This window comes from Anolis carolinensis, chromosome 1 (assembly GCF_035594765.1).
Source record: "Anolis carolinensis isolate JA03-04 chromosome 1, rAnoCar3.1.pri, whole genome shotgun sequence".
Classification (NCBI taxonomy): domain Eukaryota; kingdom Metazoa; phylum Chordata; class Lepidosauria; order Squamata; family Dactyloidae; genus Anolis; species Anolis carolinensis.
In genome coordinates this window covers 24,979,069-25,004,557 of record NC_085841.1, presented here as the reverse complement: position 1 = coordinate 25,004,557, position 25,489 = coordinate 24,979,069, and the positions used below count along the sequence as shown (strand labels likewise).

General features: G+C 39.2%; 1 protein-coding gene across 5 annotated transcripts in view; it reads left to right on the top strand.

Annotated features, from left to right (window-relative positions):
• Positions 1-25,489, top strand: part of camkmt (calmodulin-lysine N-methyltransferase) — a 796,752-nt gene that overhangs the window by 455,512 nt on the left and 315,751 nt on the right. For 3 of the 5 annotated variants that reach the window (XM_062968940.1, XM_062968941.1, XM_062968939.1), the window contains one exon: positions 10,156-24,996. The exons of 1 other annotated variant lie outside the window; for it this stretch is intronic. The gene's annotated coding sequence lies outside the window, so the exon portion shown is untranslated. Of the gene's footprint in view, positions 1-10,155; positions 24,997-25,489 lie in introns of those variants that run through there. One more of the 5 variants, XM_062968943.1, reaches the window with a different exon arrangement.

The following is a 25,489-nucleotide window of genomic DNA, read 5'->3' as shown; positions in this document are numbered from 1 at the left end:
CCTCACTTTCTTCTCACAACAACCATCTTGTCGGGTTGAAGCAAAGGCATCAATGAATTCTATGGATCATTGTGGACTAGAACCTTGAATTCCTATGTCCCTGTCCAGTGGCTTATCCAATGCTAGTCTCTCAGTAGATCATGTTCTTTTTCCTGAGAGTCATCAAATATATATTTTTGTAACATTCGACAGTATAGGGATACATCTCATGTAGCTTAATGTTTTTCAGCTCATGGGGAGCAGGACAATGCAGAGAGTAGTTTGTGTGGAGGGCCCCTTTATGACTGATAAAGTCATGGTTCAGGCTGTATTTTAACATAGTCAGCAATTGCTGTGACAATTCATGTCATCTCCTGTGCTCTGACAACACAGAGAAACTGTCTCTTAGCGTAAACCCATCCACAGTTAAATCAGGCTGGAAACCACAGGTCTTAGATCTGTTTAGGTACAGAGTCAGCATTGTGTCCATATATTTGGGTTTGGAGATGTCATTGCCCAGGTTGTAATGAAAGCGATGTATCTGATGCTGATTGGAATGACACTCTGTCAGCTTGTGGGCTGTCACACCACTGCATGAAAGAGGAACACAGAGTTGCACAGTGAAGGCGACACCCAAGTATTCTTCTTCCATAATCTAGTTATAATAAAGGTAAAGTTCTTCCTTTGACATTAAGTCTAGTCGTGTCCGACTCTGGGAGTTGGTGCTCATCTCCATTTCTAAGCCGAAAAGCTGGCGTTGTCCATAGACACCTCCAAGGTCATGTGGCCGGCATGACGGTATATAGCACCATTACCTTCCTGCCAGAGCGGTACCTACTGATCTACTCACATTTGCATGTTTTCCAACTGCTAGGTTGGCAGAAGCTGGAGCTAACAGCAGGGGCTCACCCCGCTCCCTGGATTCGAACTGCTGACCTTTCAATCAGCAAGTTCAGCAGCTCAGGGGTTTAATCCACTGTGCCACCGAGGGCTCATATTCTAGCTATAGTAATGCAGATATAAGTTGAACATACCTTATCCAGAATCTCAAAATCCAAAATTGTCCACATGGGCAGCCTGGATAGTGACACCTTTGCTTTCTGCTGGTACTCAAACTTTATTTCACACACAAAATAGTTAAAATAGTATATAAAATGTCTACAGGGAGACCCCAAGTTTCGAACAAGATAGGTTCTGTAGGTTTGTTCTTAAGCTGAATTTGTAAGTCCAAATAGGTACGTTTTTAAAGTGTAATTCCATCCATATATATATACTAGCTGTGCCCGGCCACGCGTTGCCGTGGCAAAGTGGTGGTGGTATTGGTTAAAAATTGTTGTGTAATTTTTATTTGACGTTATTTGCATTTTTTTATTAATTTTATTGTAAGTTATATTTTTATTTGTCCTATACATCTCCCAGGTCCTGTGCCATGTGGAAAGTTCACTGTCAGCCAAAGAGGAATTTTATTTCTACAGCCACTTGCACAAAAATGCCTACAAGTTGTTATGTGTGAAGACCATTCCCTACCTGGCTCCAAAAGATGTGATTTATCTGAGTGTATGCATGCATATACAAACATACATTGAGCTGAGCTACAGAGCCCTGAAACCAGCTGTGGACATGTATGCCTAGTCTTTAAAGCAGGCCTGCACAACCTGCAGCCCTCCCCATGTTTTGAACTTCAGCTCCCTGGCCATTGGACAAGCTGGCTAGGGTTTATGGGTGTTGGAGGCCCAAACATCTGAAGGGACCCAGGTTGTGCAGGTCTGCTTTAAAGCCGCCTCCTGTACATAGTCAAAGTACAAAAAACCTCAACTGATACAAACCTGGTGTCATTTGGGCACCAGTAAGAATTTATTTTCTCATGCCTCTTATTTTGTTTTAGTATTTAACTCAACTTTTAAGATGTTCACCAATTCATTTTACAATGCATGCAGTCATATTATTATTTGCTTCATGGTTTTGATGCTTTGAGCATCTAAGTTGCACTGAGTAGTCTGGAAATAAACAGGGCATTCTTATTTAGAATAAAACAGAATGAACAAACAACTTTAGCTCAGAAGCAGAGTAGATGTGATGCCAGGAAAAGGTCCCAAATTCGATCTTCAGGTGCAGCTGGGAAAGTCTGAAAATCTGAGCCATTGCTTATTACTGTAGTTAGTGGGTAGACCATGACTTGCACTGTAAGAGTATAGCTAGTTTTAAGACTGGGGTGGGACGGTGGTTGAAGCTGCATTTGGCTGAATTTTAAACATTCTGCTTCCTTCTATATCTTGTTCTTACTTGTGACCTCCTTGTCCTTTTCCCTTTCTGGCAATAGACCAAGTGAATGGAGTTAGATAAATGAATTGAGGGAGATGTCTGGAGAAATTTCTCAAAGTCTTTGGTGGGTTTACTTGAAAATGGACACTGTTATGATCATCAATAACTATTCTGGAAAATTTCTCATCTCTCCCATCCCACCTACCTGCCCTGCAAAACTGTAAAATTTTCATAACAGTGGATTTGTCTCTTTAAAGAGAGAGTGGAAGGACAACCGACCTCAACATGGACTATAGTTCCCATTATCACTGACTATTGGTCATGCTGGCTGGAGGTGTCATTGGAGCTGAAATCTGGAAGCCACTACTTTTTCTATGCTTGATTTAAAATGTCTGTGCTCCAGGAGAATAATAGATATAATGAGTAGCAAAGGACAACAAAATTAGTTTAATTACATTCACTATGTTTAATGGAACTTAATTTCATGTAAGAGCTCATAGTATTGCAGCTTTAGCCAGGTTATTGTCATTGCCAATGAAAGTATATAATGCAACCCAGGAGAGAACAAAGATATAATAGTAGGGTTTTATTCTCATGTGGTCCACAAAATTTTGAGGATCACACTTCCCATCATCTCACCTTTGGCCATGTTGGCTGAGGCTAATGGGAGTTGGAGTCTAACTAAATCTGAAGAATTACATGTATCTCCCCTCTCCTCTCCTTTACATCATTCTAGTATAAAGCAACAATGTGAAACCTATTCCTAGACATTATTACAAAGAAATGAGTCTGAAGGTGCATTTGCATGGCAGAATGAATGCAGTTTGACACCACTATGGCTACCATGGCCCAATGGTGTGTAATCATGTCATGTCAAAACTTTAGCCTTCACTGCCAAAAAGTTCTGGTGCCTCACCAAACTACAAAGCCCAAGATCCCATAGCATTAAGCCATGGTAGTTAAAGTGGTGTCAAACTGCATTAATTCTACAGTGTAAATGAACTTGAGTTCAGTCTTCACCACTCTATCTTACAGAAACTTCCTGAGAGTCAATAAACAGGTTCCAATAAACTTTTGATTTATAGTCTTTCCAATATTACATCCCATTACATGTCCACCTAAGATTTTTTTATCTTTTCCAGATTCTAATATTTTCTTCTAGGGTTGCCAGCTTGAACCGGTTGCTTGGTCAAGTGAGGCATCTCAAGCAGGGATTTATTCTGAAATGTAGGTAACAGGTATATTTATTTAAATGCAGCTAGTCAATCAATTAATTATAAGACAGATTATCAATAGACTACAATATTCTGTAATTGGCTGACTGCCTTAGTAATTTGGGGACACTCTGGAGGTTATCTCTAACAGTTCAGCAGTCAATATATTCATGATTAATTCTGCATTCTCAGTCTCAGCTGAGGAAGTCAACTTTTACAAGACTCCAATACAATGGTTACCTAAGCAACAAAAAGCTAGTCACAAAATTTTAATCTAAATCCTCAAACAGAAAGATGTCTAGACTTCCATTTCAGTTTCATGTGAAGCGCCACTATTTGGTGTTCATGGGACTAGGAATAGGCATACTTGATGAGTTAGGAAACTGTTTCAAAAATTAAGCACATTTTTAGAGGTCACAATTTCCAATTTCAGTTAAACACAGGTGTCATTTCCCATCCTAACAGGGTTGCTAAGTTTTTTTTGTGTCAAGAGTGACTTGAGAAACTGCAAGTCGCTTCTGGTTTGAGAGAATTGGCTGTATGCAAGAACATTGCTCAGGGGATGCCTGGATGTTTGATGTTTTTACCATCCTTGTGGAAGGCTTCTCTCATGTCCCCGCATGGAGCTGGAGCTGATAGAGGGAGCTCATCCATGCTCTCCCGGGTTGGATTTGAACTGGCAACCTTCAGGCCAGCAACCCAACCTTCAAGTCACCAGTCCTGCCAGCACAAGGGTTTAATCCACTGCACCACTGGGGGCTCCTAATTGGGTTGCCAAATATTAAGAAGTGTTAATAAAATGAAGCCATCCCAGGAAGAATAATGGTTAAATTCTGCTTTGAATTCCAGGAGCATAATTCAATAACTGCTTAATCATGGATAACTTCAGCACATCATATATACCCAGTAGCAGCTATGTTGGTCATGCAACAAAACAGAGCAAACCCCCAAAAACACACTGTAGTGATATCTTTAATAAAGTCAATCAAAGGGTGTAAAAAACATTATAAAATCTTTTGCAGCATGGGCGCTTCTTCCTCAGAGCATGGATGTTTAAAATAATTTTAACCAAGAGATATAACAATGAAGGATGACAGTAGTAAAGTTAAATCTCAGAAAGGACAGATATAATGTAATGTGGTTATGCCTTCATTACTGAGAAGAGGAATGGATTACATGCAACTAGTTATTTGGAACACATTACTTTTAAACCAGTGGTGGTTGCTGATTCCCATGTCAGTGGGGTAAGAAGCACAGTCCAGATTATAAACCAACCTTTGAAGGAGCTCTCCAAGGTCTTGGGCTGCATTCCTAAATAAATTCAGCACATTGGCGAGCTCCCCCAGAATTTATCTTTGTTAGAAGATTAAAAAGATTTACCTCCTCCACTTCAGCCTGATGAATAACCAAATCCTCCAGTTCATCAAGAAAAGGAGATGGAGGTGAGATCCCTAGAGCTCTCCTGAGATAACATGAATTGCTTGACACGGGCACACAGTGGAAGACACAGGCACACAGCTGTAAGATGCACTTTCAAAATACTAACTGGCATGTGGATATGGGCTGAACAGAGTGTTATTAAAAGCTGGCAGGCGTCTTCCTAACTAGCTGCTGAAAGCAAACTTCAGTTCACCTCGTGATTGCCACTGGACTATACTGTTGTATTTTTGGATTTGTGACAGTTGGATTACTCATTGACTTCTCTGCTTAGACTTTGTTCTGATTTATGGCTTCTTGACTGCAGACTTTTTGTCATTGGATTCCCTTTGTGCTTCAGTTGTTGAAGCTCTCTTAAAGCAGGACAGCTCCTTTAAAGCTCACCAAAACCTGAAATAGATTCTCCATTCCATTGACTTGGGAGCTACCAGACACCATTGCTTATATAGGACTGTCATTTTCAAAGCTCTACTAGTCTCGGTGTACAATTTGTTGCTGGTTTCCTATTGAAATAACTACTGTGTATGTCCATACTGCTATTGGATTCAACCTATGTTTTTATCTAGGACAGGCCTCAGGCATGCTACAGGTGTGGTCCTGGATCTTTCTGCAAGGATTGTATATATTTGTCTAATTAACAGTATTAACAGGGCCTAGGTAGAAGCCAGCAGTACAGAGAGACGATGTATAAGAAAAGCTAGGAAGGGGTTAGGGGGAGACAAACAAAGGGAATAAAAAAGAAGACAGGGATAGTCGAGTTATTATTGGTTCCCTTCACCCCCACATTGTCTTAATGTGTGAAATGCTTTAATTTTATTTGGCAATGCTTAATAAAAAAATTCAAAATGAAAAAACGCCAGAAAGGCTTTCTAAGTAACTCTAGTTATTGTTGGAAATGTGGGGAAAATGTTGGTAAGCAAAGGTAAAGGGTTTCCCCTGACATTAAGTCTAGTCGTGTCCGACTCTGGGGGTTAGTGCTCATCTCAATTTTAAAGCTGAAGAGCCAGCATTGTCTGTAGACACCTCCAAGGTCATGTGGCTTGCATGACTGCATGGAGAACCGTTACCTTCCCCTCGGAGCAGTACCTATTGATCTACTCACATTTGCATGTTTTCGAACTGCTTGGTTGGCAGAAGCTGGGGCTAACAACTCCCCCCCCCCCCAGATTTGAACCACCGACCTTTTGGTCAGCAAGTTCAGCAGCTCAGCAGTTTAACCCGCTGCACCACCAGGAGCTCCGCAAATGTTGGTATGTTTTATTATATGTGGTGTTCCTGTAAAAAGGCCCAAAAATATTGGGGACAAATACATCTGGTACTAGGGACCTCATCACAAAGGTCCATGGATTCACCATGCATTGTGGCAAATTCATGGGGTCCCAGCAGGGGGAATGGAGAACGTGTTGTGCTACACCCTGCATTGAACCCCTTACCTTGATCCCCATTCCATGGTGAGAAGAGTCAGCACCTGGCTTCTCCCCAGTGCCTTCAGGTAACATGGGAAACCTATCATGTTGCCACAGCAGCGGTGTATGGTGCCTGCTCTTCTCTTTCGGCACAGAGCCCAGCCAAAAGTTCCTATGCTTCGTATAATGGACTCCGTGTCGAAAGTGGAGAGCAAGCAGCATATGACAGGCAAATCAGCCCATCTGATGCGGTCATAGAAGAAATAGTTGAAGTTAAATTTATGGTTAAACCTGAACTTTATTTGGTAGGGATGCTAGATGATCAACTCAATAGAAAATGTGGAAGACTAATATTACAGCCCGGAAAACATACAACAACCCTGTGATCCTGGACATGAAAGCTTTCGACAACACATTTAGTATTCTAGTTTTTATATTTTGTCTTATGGTTTATATTCTCATATTTTTGTGGGTGTTGTCTTATTTTTTCTGAATAAAAATGATTAATAATAAAAAGGAAAGTGTGTTAATTTTTTTGTGTCAGGAGTGATTTGAGAAATTGCAAGTCACTTCTGGTGTGAGAGAATTGGCTATCTGCAATGACGATGCCCAGGGAATGCCCAGATGTTTGATGTTTTACCACCCTATGAGAGGCTTCTCTCATGTCCTCACTTGGGGAGCTGGAGCTGACAGAGGGGAGCTCACCCTGATCCCCTGGATTCAAACCGCCAACCTGTTGGCCGGCGCAAGGGTTTAACCTATTGCGCCACCAGGGGCTCCAGAGTGATAATGTCATTACAGCATTTGAACCATTTAGTAGTTATCTTCCCCTATTTTGTGACCCACAAAACCTGCAACTGTAATCATAGTTTTCAAATTAGTGATATCAGAGTTTACAAAAGGTACTTTTTGAACTGCATCTCCTAGACTTCTTCTGCCAGTAAGGCAGAATAAGGCTATGCTACCTTAGCAATTCTGAGAATCATTGTGTAAAAATGTAACTTTTATAAACTCTGACGATTAAATTGAAAAAAGGGTGATATTATCTTTTATCAAGTTTCAGTAGTAATACAGTACAACCTCATATCATGGGGGATACATTCCTGAACTTCACACAGAGATACAAAACTACATAAAATAGCCAGTTTTATTGAAATGAAGGACTTCTGGCTAAAGAACGCCATAGAGTTTCACTGGAAGACCTATACAATTCCTAGAGATTACATATTTTGTCAAACATGGATATATGAAACTGCAGGTATTGGCTGTAGATTTGTCTTTGAGAATAAGGAATTGATTTTGAATAATTAGTTGTTTGTATCAAGTTACCTTCAAGCTCTGGTATGAGCTGGTAAAATGAGCTGTGCCTGGATAGCTTCAAATAAAGGCCCTTTGCCAGCTAATTTTATGATTATCTACTCCTAAATGAGCATAATGCAAATGCATTTCACCAAAAATCCAATTAATCTACATGCTATAAAAAGAGGAGAGATAAAATCCCAACCTGGCAGAAGGTCATAATATTTATACAGTAAAATGGCTCCATAATCCACTTCTATCAGTAGCAAGAGGCTACAATAACGCTTGAGATTATAGTATCTCATTTCTAGATATATTGAAGGGATGTTTTCTTGAAGAATCTCTCTGTTATCATAGAATTATTGAACAGGTAGCAGCTTTCAGCAGAATGTCAAAACCAGCTTGTCTAAATTAATGTAACTGTGAAATAACTTATGGGAAGCAAAAAAAAAAAAAAAGCATTGTGGCACGTAGTCTTTCACCCCCGTGAGCGCACCCATGGACATCTTCTAAAGCCATCTGGGTGGAACGGAGAGAAATAATCTTATATCACAATAGTCAGGCACCACATAAGAGCCCACGGAGATAGGATCTGCAATGCCCACTGCAGCTGAGAGAAGAAACACATCCTAGTCTTACATCTTGATTCAGAACACATTACATGGAAAAGTTTAAGTGGCAGAGGGATCAAAGCGTTAATGGGCTTTAAGATCTGTTACAGAGAAGGAGAGGCAAGAAAAAGCAGTCCATACTTGGCTAAGTACAAAGTAACACATGCCTAATATTTTAGTTATGACGTTTAACTGACAGTGAAATGCACAAATAAAGAAATAAGAAAGGTTTAACATCTAATGTGCAACAGGAAGATGAGCTGGTTAAGTCCATGATTTAAATCCTATCTCAGCCATGAAAGTGGTCAGACCAAGGTGTCCCAGCTAGATTATGGTCTGCAACGATTCTCAACCTATGGGTCCCCCAGTTTTTCTGTCCTACAACTTCCAGAAAACGCAGCCAGTTTACCAGCTGTTAGGATTTCTGGGAGTTGAAGGCCAAAACATCTGGGGATCCACAATTGAGAACGACTGGTAGAGACTATGGCCTAGCTTGTTGTTATGTGCCTTCAAGTCATTGCTAACTTATGGTGGCCTCATGATAAAGCTGTCATTGTCCAGATGCAGTTTGCCTTCATCTTCCTGTGACTTACCCAAGGTCACCCAGTGGGTTTCCATGGCTAAATAAGGATTTTTCAGATTTGATTATTTGTGGATTGGCTTAATATGTGCTCTCTTGGATTCTCCAGTTTAATTCTATAGTCAGTCTCTGGTGAAAGTTAATCATAGAGACACTCTGAAAGATGAAAGCCCCATCTACACTGACCATTTAATGCAGTTTCACACCATTATTGAATAAAGTTGTTTTGCTGTGCAGATTATTACACTGGAAATCCTGGCATCAATATGAGGCGATTACACAAACCACAGAGTACTTATAGGCATTAAGGGCTTTCTTTTGTGTGCTTTCCTGGGTTTTTGTTATGTAGCTGCCACAGGTTGAAGCTAACTTTGAACTGCATTAAATGGTCGGTGTCGATGGGGTCCTAGAGATTCCTAGAGAGATGTTCCCTCAAGTAAAAAAAAAAACAAAACATTTTTTAAAATATGGTCTTTCTGCTGTCACCCCTAACCCCCATGAAAGTGGAGGAGCTACCACAATTGCTTTTAAGTACACAAAAATGCACTGGGCAGGAACAAAAGAACAAATACCACGCATGTCCATGCACATTTTTCTAGAAGTATGCATTTGTATATTTATTACTTTAAATCTGTGTATACCATGAAAATGCACACGAAATGTATACATTTATGCTCCGTATATGCTGCATATATACATACTGTGTGTGTGGAGGAAATGCATACAGAAATGCATAAATTAAGGAATGGACAGAAAAAAATACGTTCCAAGGGAAATGAATACAAAAGTGTTATTTTGAAAACAATATTTTCATGGATTAAAGCATCTTCTAGTTTCATTATCTTTATTGACAACTTCACAGCTTGCCATTTAATTATGATCAACAACTGTGTTTTGGTCTATTCAAGGTCAGAGCGATTCTAATTGTGAAAAGTTTAGACTATCCTGGAATGCCTTTATCCGCCCAATTAGTTAAATAAGTCCCATGTGGCTGCCTGGTATTAAAAAGGGCATAAAAAGGCATCATTCCAATCTTTTTTAAACAATGTGCTAGTGACTTTGTGCTAAATATTTGCATTATACCTGACTTGGCATGCAGCCTTCTGCACTCTGCATATGCATTGTTCATGTGGCCTGGTATCCTGATAGCCCCTTTGGCACATATGGTTAGGCAGTTATGTCTTCATTATTCTCTGCCTCGTGGATTATATTTCCCAAATGATCACTCATTTCAAAACAGCAATCACTCACCCTTCTTCCATTATTTATGTTGATTTGGAAACAGGACAAAACAAATATGTGCTTCAAGGCATTTAAGAATTGAATGAATGAAATATTCAGATTTGTCAACATTTTCTCTTCTGCAGGAAATACTGTTCTCCTTCGGGTGCTCTAAGTTTTCCAGGCTGTTTTCCACCTTCCTTGCCTTCCCTCTTGCAGAGCTGAATGGTGTGATACTGGACTGGAGTCTTTGCTGTATATGAATTGTTGAGTTGGCTAGCCATCAGCTTGTAGGTTTCATCTACTTGAAGAGCAAAATTCTGCAAACAGCCAGTAAATGTTAAACTGCGCTAAGGAAATTATTTTTCCTGTAATCTCTACTCCAGAGTCATTTTCTGGGGTCATTTTTCCTTCTATTCCCTTTTCAACAAACCAAGAATGGGCAACTTGGAAGTCCCTGAACAGACTTAGAAGCGGAGTGGGCAGATCAAAAGACAATCTGACAAAATGGCACTACCTAAAAGAATGCTCCACCTTGTGCGACTGTGGAGCAGAACAGAAAACTCTGCATCTGTATGTTTGTCCGCAATGTTTGCCTCCTGTACAGAGGAAGAATTGTTTGAGGCTACAGACAATGCAGTCCCTTTTGCTTATTTCTGGTCAAAAGGTATTTAGCCACTTGTGCTCCTTCTATTTTTATCAGTTTTATATTAATGTATGCAATGTTTTTGATATGGAATAAATAAAAAGTATAGTGGCAGAGGTTAGATGTGTTGCCCTGTAGACCAGTGGTTCCCAACATTTTTTTGACCAGAGACCACTCTCCAACATTAATACCAAATGAGTTACAAATCAGTTTTTGGTCAACTTTAGATTTGATTTGTTAATTTGTGGTGCTGAGTCAGAAAATTGCATTGGGTATACCATATAAAATTGCATTGGATATACCATATGCCATCTAGTAGCCACCATCTCCTTGCTCACAGAAAACCATATTTCATAATCTAGAGCTGATGTGGTCTATCCAATGCAATTTTCTAAATCAGCAACCCAAATAACCCCAGGAACAGGCCGAAAAACAAAGACATCAAGGCGGCCATGCTTCCAGGTGCCACATGGAACAACTTCGCTCAGGGGGAGGGAGGGAGAGAAGAGAAACAGCAGTCAGGAGGCTTGTTGTCGCACTCTTCATGGGTAGTTAGCCTCTCCCCTCCCGACATCCCCATTGCCTTGGCACTATGAGGGTTTCGTGAGACCAGTCACTCTTGTTGCAAGCTCTTGGGGCCACTGATGGTCCATGGACCACAGGTTGGGAACCACTGCGGTAGACCAAGCAGACACCAAGAAAACACTGACTCATATTCAGTCCTGGATTGAACTGTGAGAAATAAATTTATCCAAGTTTGGGTTTGTTACATGTTCTGGAATATCTGCCCTCTGAATTGTGTTTTTCAGTAATATCTCCAGTGACTCTACTTTGAAAGGAAGTACCAATCAAACATCCAGATTAATCAAATACAGAAAAAGAGTGAGGCGACCCAAAAATCTGATTCCGTGAAAAAGATAGTTCATTGAATCCATGTTGGAAGTAAACTCCAGACTTTGATAGAAGGTAAAATGTAAAAGAGAGGCATGGTGCTGAGAGAAGGCTACAAGAAGACTTCATTGACTTTGCAGAACCAGTAGTAGATGTAGTCACTCACAGATCCCTTGTTCTGCCTAAATGAAAGCTTGTCTTCTCTCTCTCTCTCTCTCTCTCTCTCTCTCTCTCTCTCTCTCTCTCTCTCTCTATATATATATATATATATATATATATATATAGACACAGATGCATACAATACCCCCAAAGGTTAAAGAAATGCTAATGGACTCATTGTGTTTCCCTTGTACATAAGTGAGTATCGTGTGCTTGAAATTCTGGCAGCTCTTTTGTTCATTCCATGTTAACCATCATAATAGAAAAGCCTGGGAGTGAAATGATATGGCATCAGATCACAGAATATTTCATTCAAGGAAATTCATTTATTTACGCTTCCATCCACAAACTCTCCATCAACACAAAACAGTCAGGTGGTTGTCTTTCCCCCACCCGACGCCTCCCCTCCCTTCCCCTTATGCTCAGAACACAGCCATTTTCAACCCGCTGTGTATTGTCAGAAAAACAGCACATCTCCAGCTGAGAAGCACAGACGTGCTGGAAAACAACTGTATTCTTTCTTAATTTGCAGGTTTAGCATCAATTAATATGTTGTGATGTAGTTCATGTTCTAACGGAAAACAGAAGCCAATCAATGGAATGCCACAATCGTAGGGAAGATTACCTGTTTTTAACATGTGCGCATACACAATAAAATGAGTTATCTTCCCTTTTGTATTTATTAAAAAGGCAATTCCATGGGAAGTGCATATTGCTGCCTTTAATTCTACCCAAAAGATTCATGTTAAAGAGAAAGGTTCAGTGTACCACGATAATACAAAGGCTACCACTTTAATCTTTAGCATTATATTTGTGGATGAGTGAGCTATGATGCTCACTGTGCAGCCAAACACTTTTTTTCCACACAGCAGGACAGCCAGGAACTAAAAATTAAGATGGTGCTGTGAGCAATTCTAATGGATCTTAATCTATCGGTGGACTGTGGTTACAGCTCAAAAATGCACTGGATAGGGAGAAAGAAAGACCATCTCCTTGCTCTTGAGTGACCTCTTCCAGTCCAGATAATAGGCCTTATCTACTCTGGGCTCTGGAGAAATGAAATGAAATGAAATGAACTACAGTGCAATCTCATTTATCCGAATGGCCTGAGGGACACCCAATCCATTCCAAGCTTTGGAGTAAACAGGGGCACAATTTACATAAGGATATATCACTTTGGCACTATCCACCAGGCACACACAATGTGCAACTAGGACTGGAATTTTTGGAGGGCCATGTTTGTCTGATACATTTATATCTAAAATGGAAATTTCCTTTCTGGATGTCAGCATGCTGGGCAGGAAACAAAAGAAAAAGAGTAAAAAACATCAATAAGCTGATATTAAGGCCACAATTCAATTGGCTGGTATAATTCACCACTGAGATAGTTGGCAAAGTGTATCATGATATACAAATCAAATGCAATCTGCCCTGCACTTGTATCAATGTATATGGAACTAAATAGGAGAGAGCAGCACTGTCAAATTGATGCAGTTTGGCACCATTTTAACTGCCATGGCTCAATGTTATGGAATGATCACTTCTTGGCTTTTTAGCTAAGATCAAGTGTGAGCATAATGAATGGTTTCTATTTGGCAAGGCTGTGCTCATCACCTCCATCCCTTTAATTCATAACTAGAAGACATCATATTGAAAGTGGGATTCAATTTAGAAGGAGTAAAAATAGGGGAACATCAAAAATTAAATATGCAGATGATATCATGTTTCAACCAGAAAAAATAGCAAGGTCTGAAATGACTTCAGGCAAACATCAAGTTAACAGAATCTTGAACGAAGAAACTTCTACCTACAAAGTATTTTTATGTCTGCTTTATTTATTTATTTATTTATTTATTTATTTATTACAATATTTATATCCCGCCCTTCTCACCCAACAGGGGACTCAGGGCAGCTTACAATAAAACGCATATATAAAAATTATACAGTACAATATAAATCAGTTAAAAATTATTATTAACTTACATCATGCTTTGCACCCATCCTCTTCTTCTTTCTCCCTTGCAGTGTATCTAGAATATTTTTTAGCAGCATTGACATTAGAAAGGTTCTGGCGGAAGGCAGGAGAAACCCAAACTTTCAGTTTACTGAATTTCTGCAGTTAAAAAAAAATACAATCAAGCTTGATCTTGGAAATAATGGGATTCTGTTCTAGCTGGTATAACTGTAGCTGTGAGTACCTTCCTACAACAGGCAAATAATATGAAACATGAAAGCAAGTAGCAAAATACAGGCATCCATAGATGCATTTGGAAAGTTTTCAAGTGATCTCTAGAAGGTCCAAAAAGTTCTGTTTACTTATGCAAAGCGTAGGTGAATTGTTTCATTTCCCATGTGCATAGTGCTAGTTTCAAATTAAAAATTGCTGAAATATATTGAGCTGCTCTTTTTGTGGCGTAGGAATCTATCCTTATTTTTCACTTCTTTACAAAAGGGGCTACAAAGTTGAGTCCACAGCATGTGAGCTTGGAGAAAGCAAACCACAGACCACTTACTACAATGCAACCTTAGCCCTGCCACATGCACAATGGAGGACGTTCTCACAGTGACAGCAGAGGCACTCCAAGTGGCCAGCTTCTGGTCAAAGGACATTTAGTATAATGTCAAGTTTTAAATTTTGTTTGTGTTTTTAAATACATGGTAACTGTATTCGCTTCTGACATGATAAATAAATATTTTTTCATGTTTTTTTCATATTTTTTTACATTATGTCTTTGATACCAAACTTTCTATTGAATAAGCTTTGCCCAGGAACACAGGCACTTTGTTAACTGAGATATTCTTGAACTGATGAAATTTAAGGGGAAAACTTCTCAGAAATAGAGATAAAGTCAAATATCAAGAAACCAAAAGTAATGACCACACATTATTTGCATAACTCTAAAGTTGTTGGTGGTGACACTTTATACTTTGGAGCAATCATAAAGCAAAATGTAGAGTGTAGTCAAAAAATCAGAAAAAAAGTTAAGGGCAGTTATGAAGGCTGGTTATGAAGGAATTAGATGAGATCATCAAGTGTTGTATATTGTCATTACATAGCAAAGTGTGAATCATCCATTGGTGATTGGCATGGCTGTGAAAGTTGAACAACAAAGAAAGTTAGCAAGAAAAAAACAACTCATTTGAAATCTGGGACCGATGATGCACCTAAAAAGACAAATACATGAATCATAGAATCATACAGTTGGAAGAGACCTCATGGGCCATCCAGTCCAACACCCTGCCAAGAAACAGGAAAATTGCATTCAAAGCACCCCTGACAGATGGCCATCCAGCCTCTGTTTAAAAGCCTCCAAAGAAGGAGCCTTCTCCACAATCCGGGGCAGAGAGTTCCATTGCTGAACAGCACTCACAATTAGGAAGTTCTTCCTAATGTTCAGGTGGAATCTCCTTTTCTGCAATTTGAAGTCATTGAGTTTGAAAGCCAGGTAGCCTGAACTATCTCCTAGAAGTCAAAACAGAAATTGGGGCTATTGTACTTTGGGCACATCATGAAATGATATGGCTCACTGGAAAAGATGATAACACTTGATGAAGTGGAAAGAAATAGGGACGGAGGAAGCATTCCAGATGGATTGATTCCTTCAAAGAAGCCATGGCCCAGACTTTACAATACTTGAACAGGACTGTGGATGATTATCTTATTCACAGAGCCAGAATAAGTTAAAGACAACTTGATGCTAATAACAAAAAGTTCCATGAAAATCACAGTGGAATAATTCCACCCTGGACCAATCTTCTTTCATTTGTCTCTTCTTGTTGTGTGCCTTCAAGTCATTTGTGACTTATGGTGATTCTAAGGCAATCTTATCATGGGTTTTTATTAGCAGAATTTGTTCAGATGGAGGTTGCCTTTGCTTCCCTCTGATGCTGAGAGAGTGTGACTTGCCAAGGTCACCCAATAGGTTTTTCTGACCAAATGGGAATTAAACCCTGATCTCCAGAATTATAGTCCAATGCACGAACCACCACACTATGCTGACTCTCTCATTAGCCTAATAAAATAGCATTTAATATCAGCAATGCAGTTTACCCCATTTGTTACATCAAAAATGTCAATTATTGTTGCATTGCACTTTTTTGCACATTTATTTGCCAGAAATCATGGCAGGTTATGCAATGTCATGTTGCTTTATATGACACAGGATAACAGAAGGTGGCACATTGTGGGGCGGCCAGGAATGTAATTGTTCTGTTTGAGCTGCATGGGGTCAGGAGGAATTTAATTAGTTTATCGTAATGAAGCTTTGTGTGTAACGTCAGATGTGTGCCTGGAACTTTGAAATTTCTACCTTCCATTGCACAAGATCTGCCTTCAAAGAATATCCCCTATGGAAAACCAGAGTTTAAGGGCCATTCTATTGTGGAATATATATATTTTGATGTATGTGATGTCTGTATATGGACATGTGTCTGTATGCCTTGCATTATGTATGCTCATACATTGTGACCCACATACAGGCACAAGCAAATATACATCTATGGAGGTGGAAGGTGAAATATTTAACAAAGCAGTACCTACTCTTTTAAAAATGTAATTCATATTTTCTTTTTAAGAATGTTAGAAGTATTTGAGTAATACGTGTGATGTGAGGACATACTTTACCAGGTGTGGATAAATGAAATTGTAGAGACTGGTCCTGCGGATATGGGAGTCCTACCTTATAACTGTAGTAAAGTAAAGCTTGTAATGTTTGCTGGTCACATTCAGGAGCTTTTTTCTCCATCCAAAAAAAGTTTCTTCATTGTTCTAGCTGGTCTCCATAACTGTTGGTGAGATTCTTTCATTCCCATTCTTTTCATGCTTTGTGTATATATGTGATTTTGCATTGTGTATGTGTGTGAGAGCAATGACCAACCTTGATAAAATAGTTAAGAGTAGAGACATCACACTGGAAATGAAAGTCTGCATAGTTAAAGCAATGATATTCCCCATAGTAACCTATGGATGTGAGAGCTGGACCATAAGGAAGGCTGAGTGAAGGAAGATAGATGCTTTTGAACTTTGGTGCTGGAGGAAAATCCTGAGAGTGTCTTGGACCGCAAGAAGATCCAACCAGCCCATACTCCAGGAAATAATGCCCAAGTGCTCACTGAAGGGAAGGATATTAGAGGCAAAGATGAAATACTTTGGTCACATAATGAGAAGACTGGAAAGCTTGGAGAAGATAATGATGCTGGGGGAAAAGGAAGGAAAAAGGAAGAGGGGGCAAGGAAGGAGCTGGGAGTGGTGACGGGCGACAGGAAGCTCTGGCGTGGGCTGGTCCATGAGGTCACAAAGAGTCAGAAGTGACTGAACAAATAAACAACAACAACAACAAAATGTGTGTGAGATAGGAGATATGGGCCATTCCACACTACCTAGTTATAGTTCCATGAGAGCACTTTAACTACTATTACGAAATCATATGGAATCCTGGGATTTTTAGGTTAGGAGAAGTGGGTTTAGAATTCTCAGCCAGAGAGCTGTAATGCCCCTTCAAACTACAAAACCCGGGATTCTATAGGATGCAGCACTGGCAGTTCAATTGGAATCACAGAGTGCATTTATATTGTCGAAAGAATGCATTTTGACACCAAAGTACTAGATTAATCACTTCATATATTGCAAACCATCCCAATTGGAGCCAAGATTGTGAGTCTTTCTGTCCTTTAAAATGCACAGCAAACCTGAATGCTCCATGGTCCATGAAGTCATGGATCCTGCAGATCTTGTAACTGATTTGGATCCGACTTCTTCAGTACATATAAGCACCACACAGGCCTCAATCTGATTATAGATCTTCATGTACAATCCCCCTCATATTGAAATCATTCACTCCTCTGGCATCGTTACCCCACCCTGCAAAGTTGTCAGCGTAGATGTGCCATAATGCTACACAAGACAAAATAATCTGGAGCTGTCCCACATACACCATGGGGAGTCCACACATATGGATAAGGAAGCACCCCAAAGCTCTTCTGTAATCCATATAGCCATGTAATAGAAACCCTTGGTATTCCAAAGAGGACCCTGAAATCCATGATCATGGAAAGTCTCTATAGCTAAGGGCATTCACACAGAAACCTAATTTGGGCTAACCTCCATACATGATTTTTAGCCTGGACATACAAGTTTCACAAGCACTCATACATTCACTAGGAGGAAACTGTTGGAGTATGGTTGTATTTGTATGAAATGTAAATCAAGTGTTTACTGCTGATGAGCTAGAGTGTGTATTTTCAGTAATGAAATAGTTAACAGCAGGCTAGTTTTGACTGACAGCCTGTTGTGATTACTGTGACCTATCAGGATTGATTTCCTGCCTTTGAGGGTTGGAACTTCCTCTGGACAGAGGAATGTGTGTCTTATCTTATCTGTGGAGTTCGGCTTGAGTTTTTTGCTGGAGATGGACAATGAATGCTATGCTCCGAAGCCGGGAAATGTAACTGTAAATATGTAAATAAAGTTTAACAACAGTTGGATTTACAACTGAACCTCCGGCTGCTGGAATTCTGTTGGCCAGTGCTGTTTCTCCGCAAGAGAAGTCAGCCTGCGGAAGAAAGGGGGTGGTGAGACCAGAATGATGATTTTTGGAATCCACCCTGCTACCCATCACCCCCTGACAGAAACACAGGATAAGCCTATCACTCTTCAGGCTGCAAGCATAAACCTCAAAAACCTGGCTCTGGGATCAAGCCTTTGGATAATAGCTCAGTGCAATAATAGATGTGTAATATGTACAATGACAATGGAATGGCTTTAGACTACGATTTTTGGATGATGTGATTTTAACTGAATGTAATGTTTTAAATAAATGTCAATATGTATTCATTTTTAATTTGCAAATATTTTAAGCTTATGTTTTTAAGGCATTGAATAATTGCCATATGTAAGCCACCTTGCGTCCCCTTTGGGGTAGAGAAAGGTGGGGTATAAATAGGGTAAATAAATAAATAAATAATACTTCTGCCTTCCTAACAATGGAGCCAAGTCAAAGGTCATGGAAGTTACCCAACACCCCACCAGACCCTCTCTGGGAGTCCATTCAGGCCATGCCAACACCCTTGCCACACATTGTTTGGCCAGCCAAAAACCATTGTCTCACTTCAAGCAGACAGGAACAAAACTATTAGCACCCTTTGCCTCAAACTCTACCCACATTTCTTTTCTTTCTCACCTACTAAGAAAACAGCCACAATACTTCAATATAAGCAATGACAGTTTACTCAGATTCCCACCAGACTTGTGAGCCAACCAGCGACTGCTGTCACGTTTCAGCCCACCAACATGCAGATCCTAGCCGGCTCTGGCCTGAGCCAATCAGCACTCAGGGCAGCAAAAGTCTTTTGTTTCAAACTGCTGTCAAAGTCCTATAAATATTTCTGTATGTTTGCATTAAGGTATGTCAGTCTTTAGAGTGCAGCCTCTGCTGGCATCTGCTTTGGCCAAGGTGAATAAATGCCTCTTTTTCTTTTGCCTTCAACTCATTCATGTCTTATTCGATCTATGGAACTAGGCAGGTTGGGACCCAAACTCATGGTTCTTGTAATAGCTGAAATCACTTAACAGCCAGCTGGCACAACAGTACATTGACACCAGTGCCTTGTTGTCCTGAGGCCTTGCCACCCCTGACATTTTGCCAGTGAGAAGCAGCTCACTAGCAGAACTTCTCTAGCAGCATAGGTTTTGGGGAGGTCACAACAGCATGCCCAGTCATATGAACACCAGAAGCAACATTGCCAGCAAGGCTCTGTTAGGGAGATGTGGATGGCTGGTGAAACAGTGATGGATCTTTTTTGATGGATCACCCTGTACAACTGTCCACACATCCAAAACACTGGAAGTCACTCCAGAATTTCCTGGAAGTTCCAGAATAAACTGCGGTTCTTCTTGTGATTAATTAAAGGCTGGAAGAAAAGCTTCTGCTGGAATTTGCTATATACAATCTGGATGGCTTGCAGCAAATTTGAGGTAAGAATAATTATTAGGCATGGTGCGAATCTACTGGAAAGTCAAAATTTCATCTCGCATTCCTCTTTTCTGAGTTTGCTTTTGCATTTTGTACACCATTTATAGTAATTAAAGTAAGCAGAGGGGAAAGGGGGAAAGTGGGAGGAGAAAGAAACCCGGATATTTTAGAAGCAGCTGAAAAAAGTAGGAAAGTAGGATTAATCAGGACTTCTGCAAAACAATTGAAGGTTATGCAATTGTAGAAAAAATCTGGGTGGTTTGATGAGTCATTTGCCTAATGATCCATAAAACATGTTTTGGCCTACAATTTCCATCCTGATCAGGCTAGCTGAAATATTTATTTGCTCTTACATTCATTGCAATGTTCTACTCCCAACAGTAGAAACCACATGCAGACATATTTCATAGCCTCCAAAGAAGATTCAAAGGAGTGCAGTTTTACAGTGTTTTTTTTTGTTTGTTTCATAGATAAGGATTTTCCAAAGAAAGGATAAAGATGCAAAACGACCACATCCTCAAGAGTACTGAACTAAGATGACTTCCAAGGTCCAAAATAATATAAAATGGGCTGCCTTTGGGGCATGCTGTCAATTAAATAGTCATTCTAGGCTACTTGGCGAGAAATCTCAAACTTCACAGCAAAATTCAATAGCATAACAAATAATTTATTACTTGTGAAAGAGCATACCCAGTGAGTTGATGGCTTTTTATCTATGAGAGAGAGAGAGAGAAAGAGAGAGAGAGAGAGAGAGAGAGAACCAACTGGATTTCTATATACAATAATATTATTTGGTAGCAAAGAACGTACCGTGACTGAATGTAAAAAAGTATATTTTTGATGAGTTAAAGAGATTAAGAAAAATCAGGCAGATTTTGACAGAGAATGGTGTGTAAATGAGAGGCGTTATCGAGCCGAATCTGGCAGCTCCATTTTTGTTATGGTGAAAAATATCAGTATTATTTACTAAGAAGATTAGGGCTGAATTGGAAGAGAGGCTGGTTGTTGTGTGGAGATTGAGATAAGATAAAGGATTTTACCTTCTATGCGCAAGCCAAATGCAATCCACACAGGACTGTTATCTCCAGCTCAGGCCTAGCAGAGGTATATTAAGATGTACATTGTAATTACCAGTGGCAGGAGTAGATTTCATAAAGACCTTTTTAAAACCCCAAGAAAATGCTGCTCTTTAATTATATGGCTTTGGAAGAAGAGGAGGAGGAGGAGGGGAAAAAATCCTTAGTTAATTGCAACAATGAAAATAAAATAAACCCAATATTTGAAAATGATGCTTCGTATTATAATTAATATCAAATGATTCTTAATATTATAATAAATGATGCTAATATTAGAAAATTGAAGAGCAAGACAGCTTTTGACTGATCAGTACCTGTTTTACCATTCAGCTACATTTTGGCAACGGAACAGCAAACAATTGAGGCTGCTAAATGCTTTCCTCGTTTTTCCCTCTGCTATCCAGAATGCAAGATTAGCAAGGATTGAGGGGAAAGTGGGGGGTAAATCCTCTTTCCATGACATAATTAATTAGGTCCAAAAATGAGCGGCTGGCTCACAAATCACTCATGGACATTGGGGATGGATCCGGCTCCCTTGTGAGTGATGGTGGTGGATAGTGGGGAATTGTTCTCAGATACTTCACAAATACGAGCTATTGAAAAGGCAAATCTCAAAAGTGTGGCTGAATGGATACTTAAGCCAAAGCTTATCCACCAAGTTCCCGGGCTACGTGAAGAGCCTAAGACAGAGAATGTTAAGACTTTTATGCTGAGTAGGTATTCTTACCTGGAAATAAGTCCTACTGAAAGAAGAGCACTTATACTGACATTTCAGGTATGTAACACTACTACTGCTATTGCCTTGTGGTGACATTTGAGAAAGTGTCTATTTTCTAGGAAACGTAGTTCTTCATAGGAGAAGGTCCTTTTCACCAAGAAGCCAGAAATCCTTGGTCAACAGTATTTCAAGTCTCTGAGATTGGTGTCTTATAGACACAAAATACACAAATTTACCTATGCATCCTGACCATTATGAATTATGGATAGGGGTCCAGGGGCATAAAAATCATGTCTAGTAATCTGTATTAGCTACTACCCTATTTCCCCTAAAATAAGACAGCCCCAGAAAATAAGACCTAGTAGAGGTTTTGCTGAATTGCTAAATATAAGGCCTCCCCCAAAAGTAAGACCTAGCAAAGTTTTTGTTTGGAAGCATACCCGCCAAACAGAACACCAGAGCATAAAGGATTGGTAAATGTACCTACCATAGAGTGTTGTACATGGAAATATTGGTAGTAACAAGAAATTATTGATAGGATTCACAGTTTGTCTGGTTATGCTGGTTTGTGATGACAACTACTGTACAGTATATAATAAATGTTCATTTTTTTTGTTCAGCAATAAATGTGAATTCTTCTTCATGGAAAAATAAGACATCCCCTGAAAGTAAGACCTAGCGCATCTTTGGGAGCAAAAATTAATATAAGACACTGTCTTATTTTCTGGGAAACATGGTAGTTAAATATATATACTGTTCTGTATTGTATGCTCTGTTCCATAACTCTTCCAAATTCACGATTGCTATTTACACTATTGTCACAATCATAACGTCCCTTTCATCCTACTTTAGCAGACATCAGCTGCATAGAGAGATGTTCATTCAGCCAGTGATCGGAGCATGGATGAATGATGTTTCCATCAGGTTTGGGTGTGGTGCAGGAGAGATCAGGCCCAGAGAGATTATTTAATTTTCTTTATTTACTATACAGTACTACCTCTGTCTCCACAAAACTGATACATGGCTTCATTGATCCATAGTTTCACTAATTCATTTAAGCCTTTTGTACAGGCTACACCCTCCTTTGGTTAATCCTCATCCATCCCATCAAAAATAATAGTATTTGCCATTATCTGTAGTTTCATGTATCTACACAAAGTATTCAGTAAGAGCCCCCATATCCACATGGGTATGGGGACTGTACTGTATTTAAAGAATACTAAACTGAGTAGCCCATACACAGTACTAGCTTATGTCATAGTCCAAGCAAAAACACTTCTCTCTGCTGCTATTTGGCATATATCAATTATTGACTTTGGTGTCCAATAGTTGTTTTGAGTGTTGAAAGTTATTTCTGGAACTGGAACTTATAGTTTGGCTCTTTCACACAGAGCCAAAGAGGAGCAAAGACACAAGGAGAATGGTCCATAGCATTTTATGGATCAGACCATCTCTATACTTGGATTAGTAAGAGATGAGTAATAGTATGACTTGTATAAACAACAAAAAAATATTTTACCTTAGAACTTTCTATCTAGGAGGCTCATGTAGGCATCATTTACAACAAACAACAACAACAACAACAATAACAACAACAACCAAGGAAATGCATTCCACAAAGTAATGACAAAAGATGAGAAGTATAAACAGTTATAGAAAATGTTCATAAAATGTAAATGCATGAGTGTAAATTTGGAAATAATTAATATAATTTTCATCTTTATTTTACAGAGGCATCATGTGTACCGGCTCAGTTTGGTTGTCCAGAAGCTAACCATTGATACTGGACAACTTCAGGGCTTCACCTTTCCCTTTTCATACTTCCTAAATTGTACTTTGATGACCTCCCTTTTCCTAGAATTTAAGGACTACTGAATCTACGACACAGAAGTGGAGTTGTGAGGAAATTGTAGAACCCATGACATAAGAGGAAGGATGAGGGAATGGAGTGCTGGATTCTGTGGAATATCAAACATTAATCAATCCAAGCATTTTTTTTGTTAATCGCAGCCTCTTTAAGGGGCTTTCCAACACATATTTTTTTCTTCTGGGAAAAAAGAGACTTAATACATCTTATTTTGATATCTCACCTTTAAAATGCTAGTTGAAGAATACACATTTTCATATTTCAGATGATGGTTTAAGTAAACTCTTTTCCTTTGTTGTTAATAAAGACTAGTCATCCATCCCATTTGACATAGAACTTGACTATGCATGTTTATAAATCTTGCTTTTATGTGGTCAATGTTTTTAAAACAGGTTGGCTGTCACAAACATACATAATGTCGTAGCTTGCATTTCTGTAATATGATGTACAAGACATTAAATTATTCTTAAATATATGAAGAACATATGTGATAATTAAATAACAATAATAATGAGGACATTAGCTTTGGAGGGTGGATTATTTCTGACTTCACTGAGAATGCCTTTTAGCTGTAAACTCCTGGTTTCAAGTGTTTTTTTAATTAAAAAGAAATCACTTTGTGTGACATTTTTCATGCATATCCCATATATAGAGATGAAGGTTTGCATATGACAATTTGATTAAAACTCTAGGTCATTTCTGATAGTTTAATACAAGTATACTTTGAAATTGTTTTCTTTGTCCTCGTGTAATCTATTTTCTGTCTCTTCAAGTGGGGTGAAAATAGCATTCCAAAAATTCAGTTACATTATTGAGAGCTTTAGTAAATCTACTAAACAGTCATCCAGTAAGTCCTTATGACCTAAATCAGGAAGGTCAGCTATGAAAGATGTCTCAAGTATAAAAATATACTTCTCAAGTGTACAAATATACTTCTCAAGTGTATAAATATATGCATACGATGGTACTTCTGTGTATGGATACAAAAGCTAGACAGTTAAGGAAGCCCACGGGGGAAGAATCAACTCATTTGAAAGGTGGTTCTGGAGGACAACTTTATAGATACCTTGGACTGCCAAAAAGATACCAAAATTATGGTACACAAGCCCTACAGTAAATCAATCCTGAACTCTTGCTGGAAGCCAAATAATTTATCCTGAGATAATCATATTTTGGGCATGCCATGAGAAATCATGGCTTTTTGGGAAAGAAAACAATACTGGGAAAGTCAAAGATAGGAGAGAAAAAAAGAATACACCTTACAAATGTGTAGGAGGCTACAGCCCTCAGTTTGCAAAACCTGAGCAGGATTGTTAGCATTGGCACACTTTGGAGATTTCTCATTCATAGGGTTGAAGCCTCATCCCAAGCCTCTTACCAATAATAATAGTCCCAGGTTACTTACTTCTTTCTCTAGTTTACATTCTTCACTATATGCACTTTCTTCAGCCCAGGTCATTTTTATGAACTTTCTTAGGTTTTTTATTAAACCAGGTTTTATCTTAATGTGATTTTATTGATCTGCTTATTGATCTGTTTTATATTGATGTGTTTTTATTACTATGTCTGTAACCATTTGTGCTTGGCCCCATGTAAGCCGCCCTGAGTCCCTTCGGGGAGATGGAGGCGGGTTATAAAAATAAAGTTGTTATTATTATTATTATTATTATTATTGTTGTTGTTGTTGTTGTTGTTGTTGTTGTTATTATTATTATATGGCAACCAGACTGATTGATAACTAGAAAATAGAGGGAGAAAACGTGGATGCAGTGACAGACTTTGTATTTCTAGGTACGAAGATTCCTGCACATGCAGACTGCAGCCAGGAAATCAGAAGACTTTACTTCTTGGGAGGAGAGCAATGATCAACCTCGATAAAATACTGAAGAGTAGAGACATCACACTGGCCATAGTGAAGAGTAGAGACATCACACTGGCAATGAAGATCCACATAGTTAACGCAATGGTATTTCCTGTAGTAACCTATGGATGTGAGAGCTGGACCATAAGGAAGACAGAGTGAAGGAAGATAGACGCTTTTGAACATACTCCAGGAAATAATGCCTGGCTGCTCATTGGAGGCAAGAGGCAAAGATGAAGTACTTTGGCCACATAATGAGAAGACAGGAAAGCTTGGAGAAGATAATGATGCT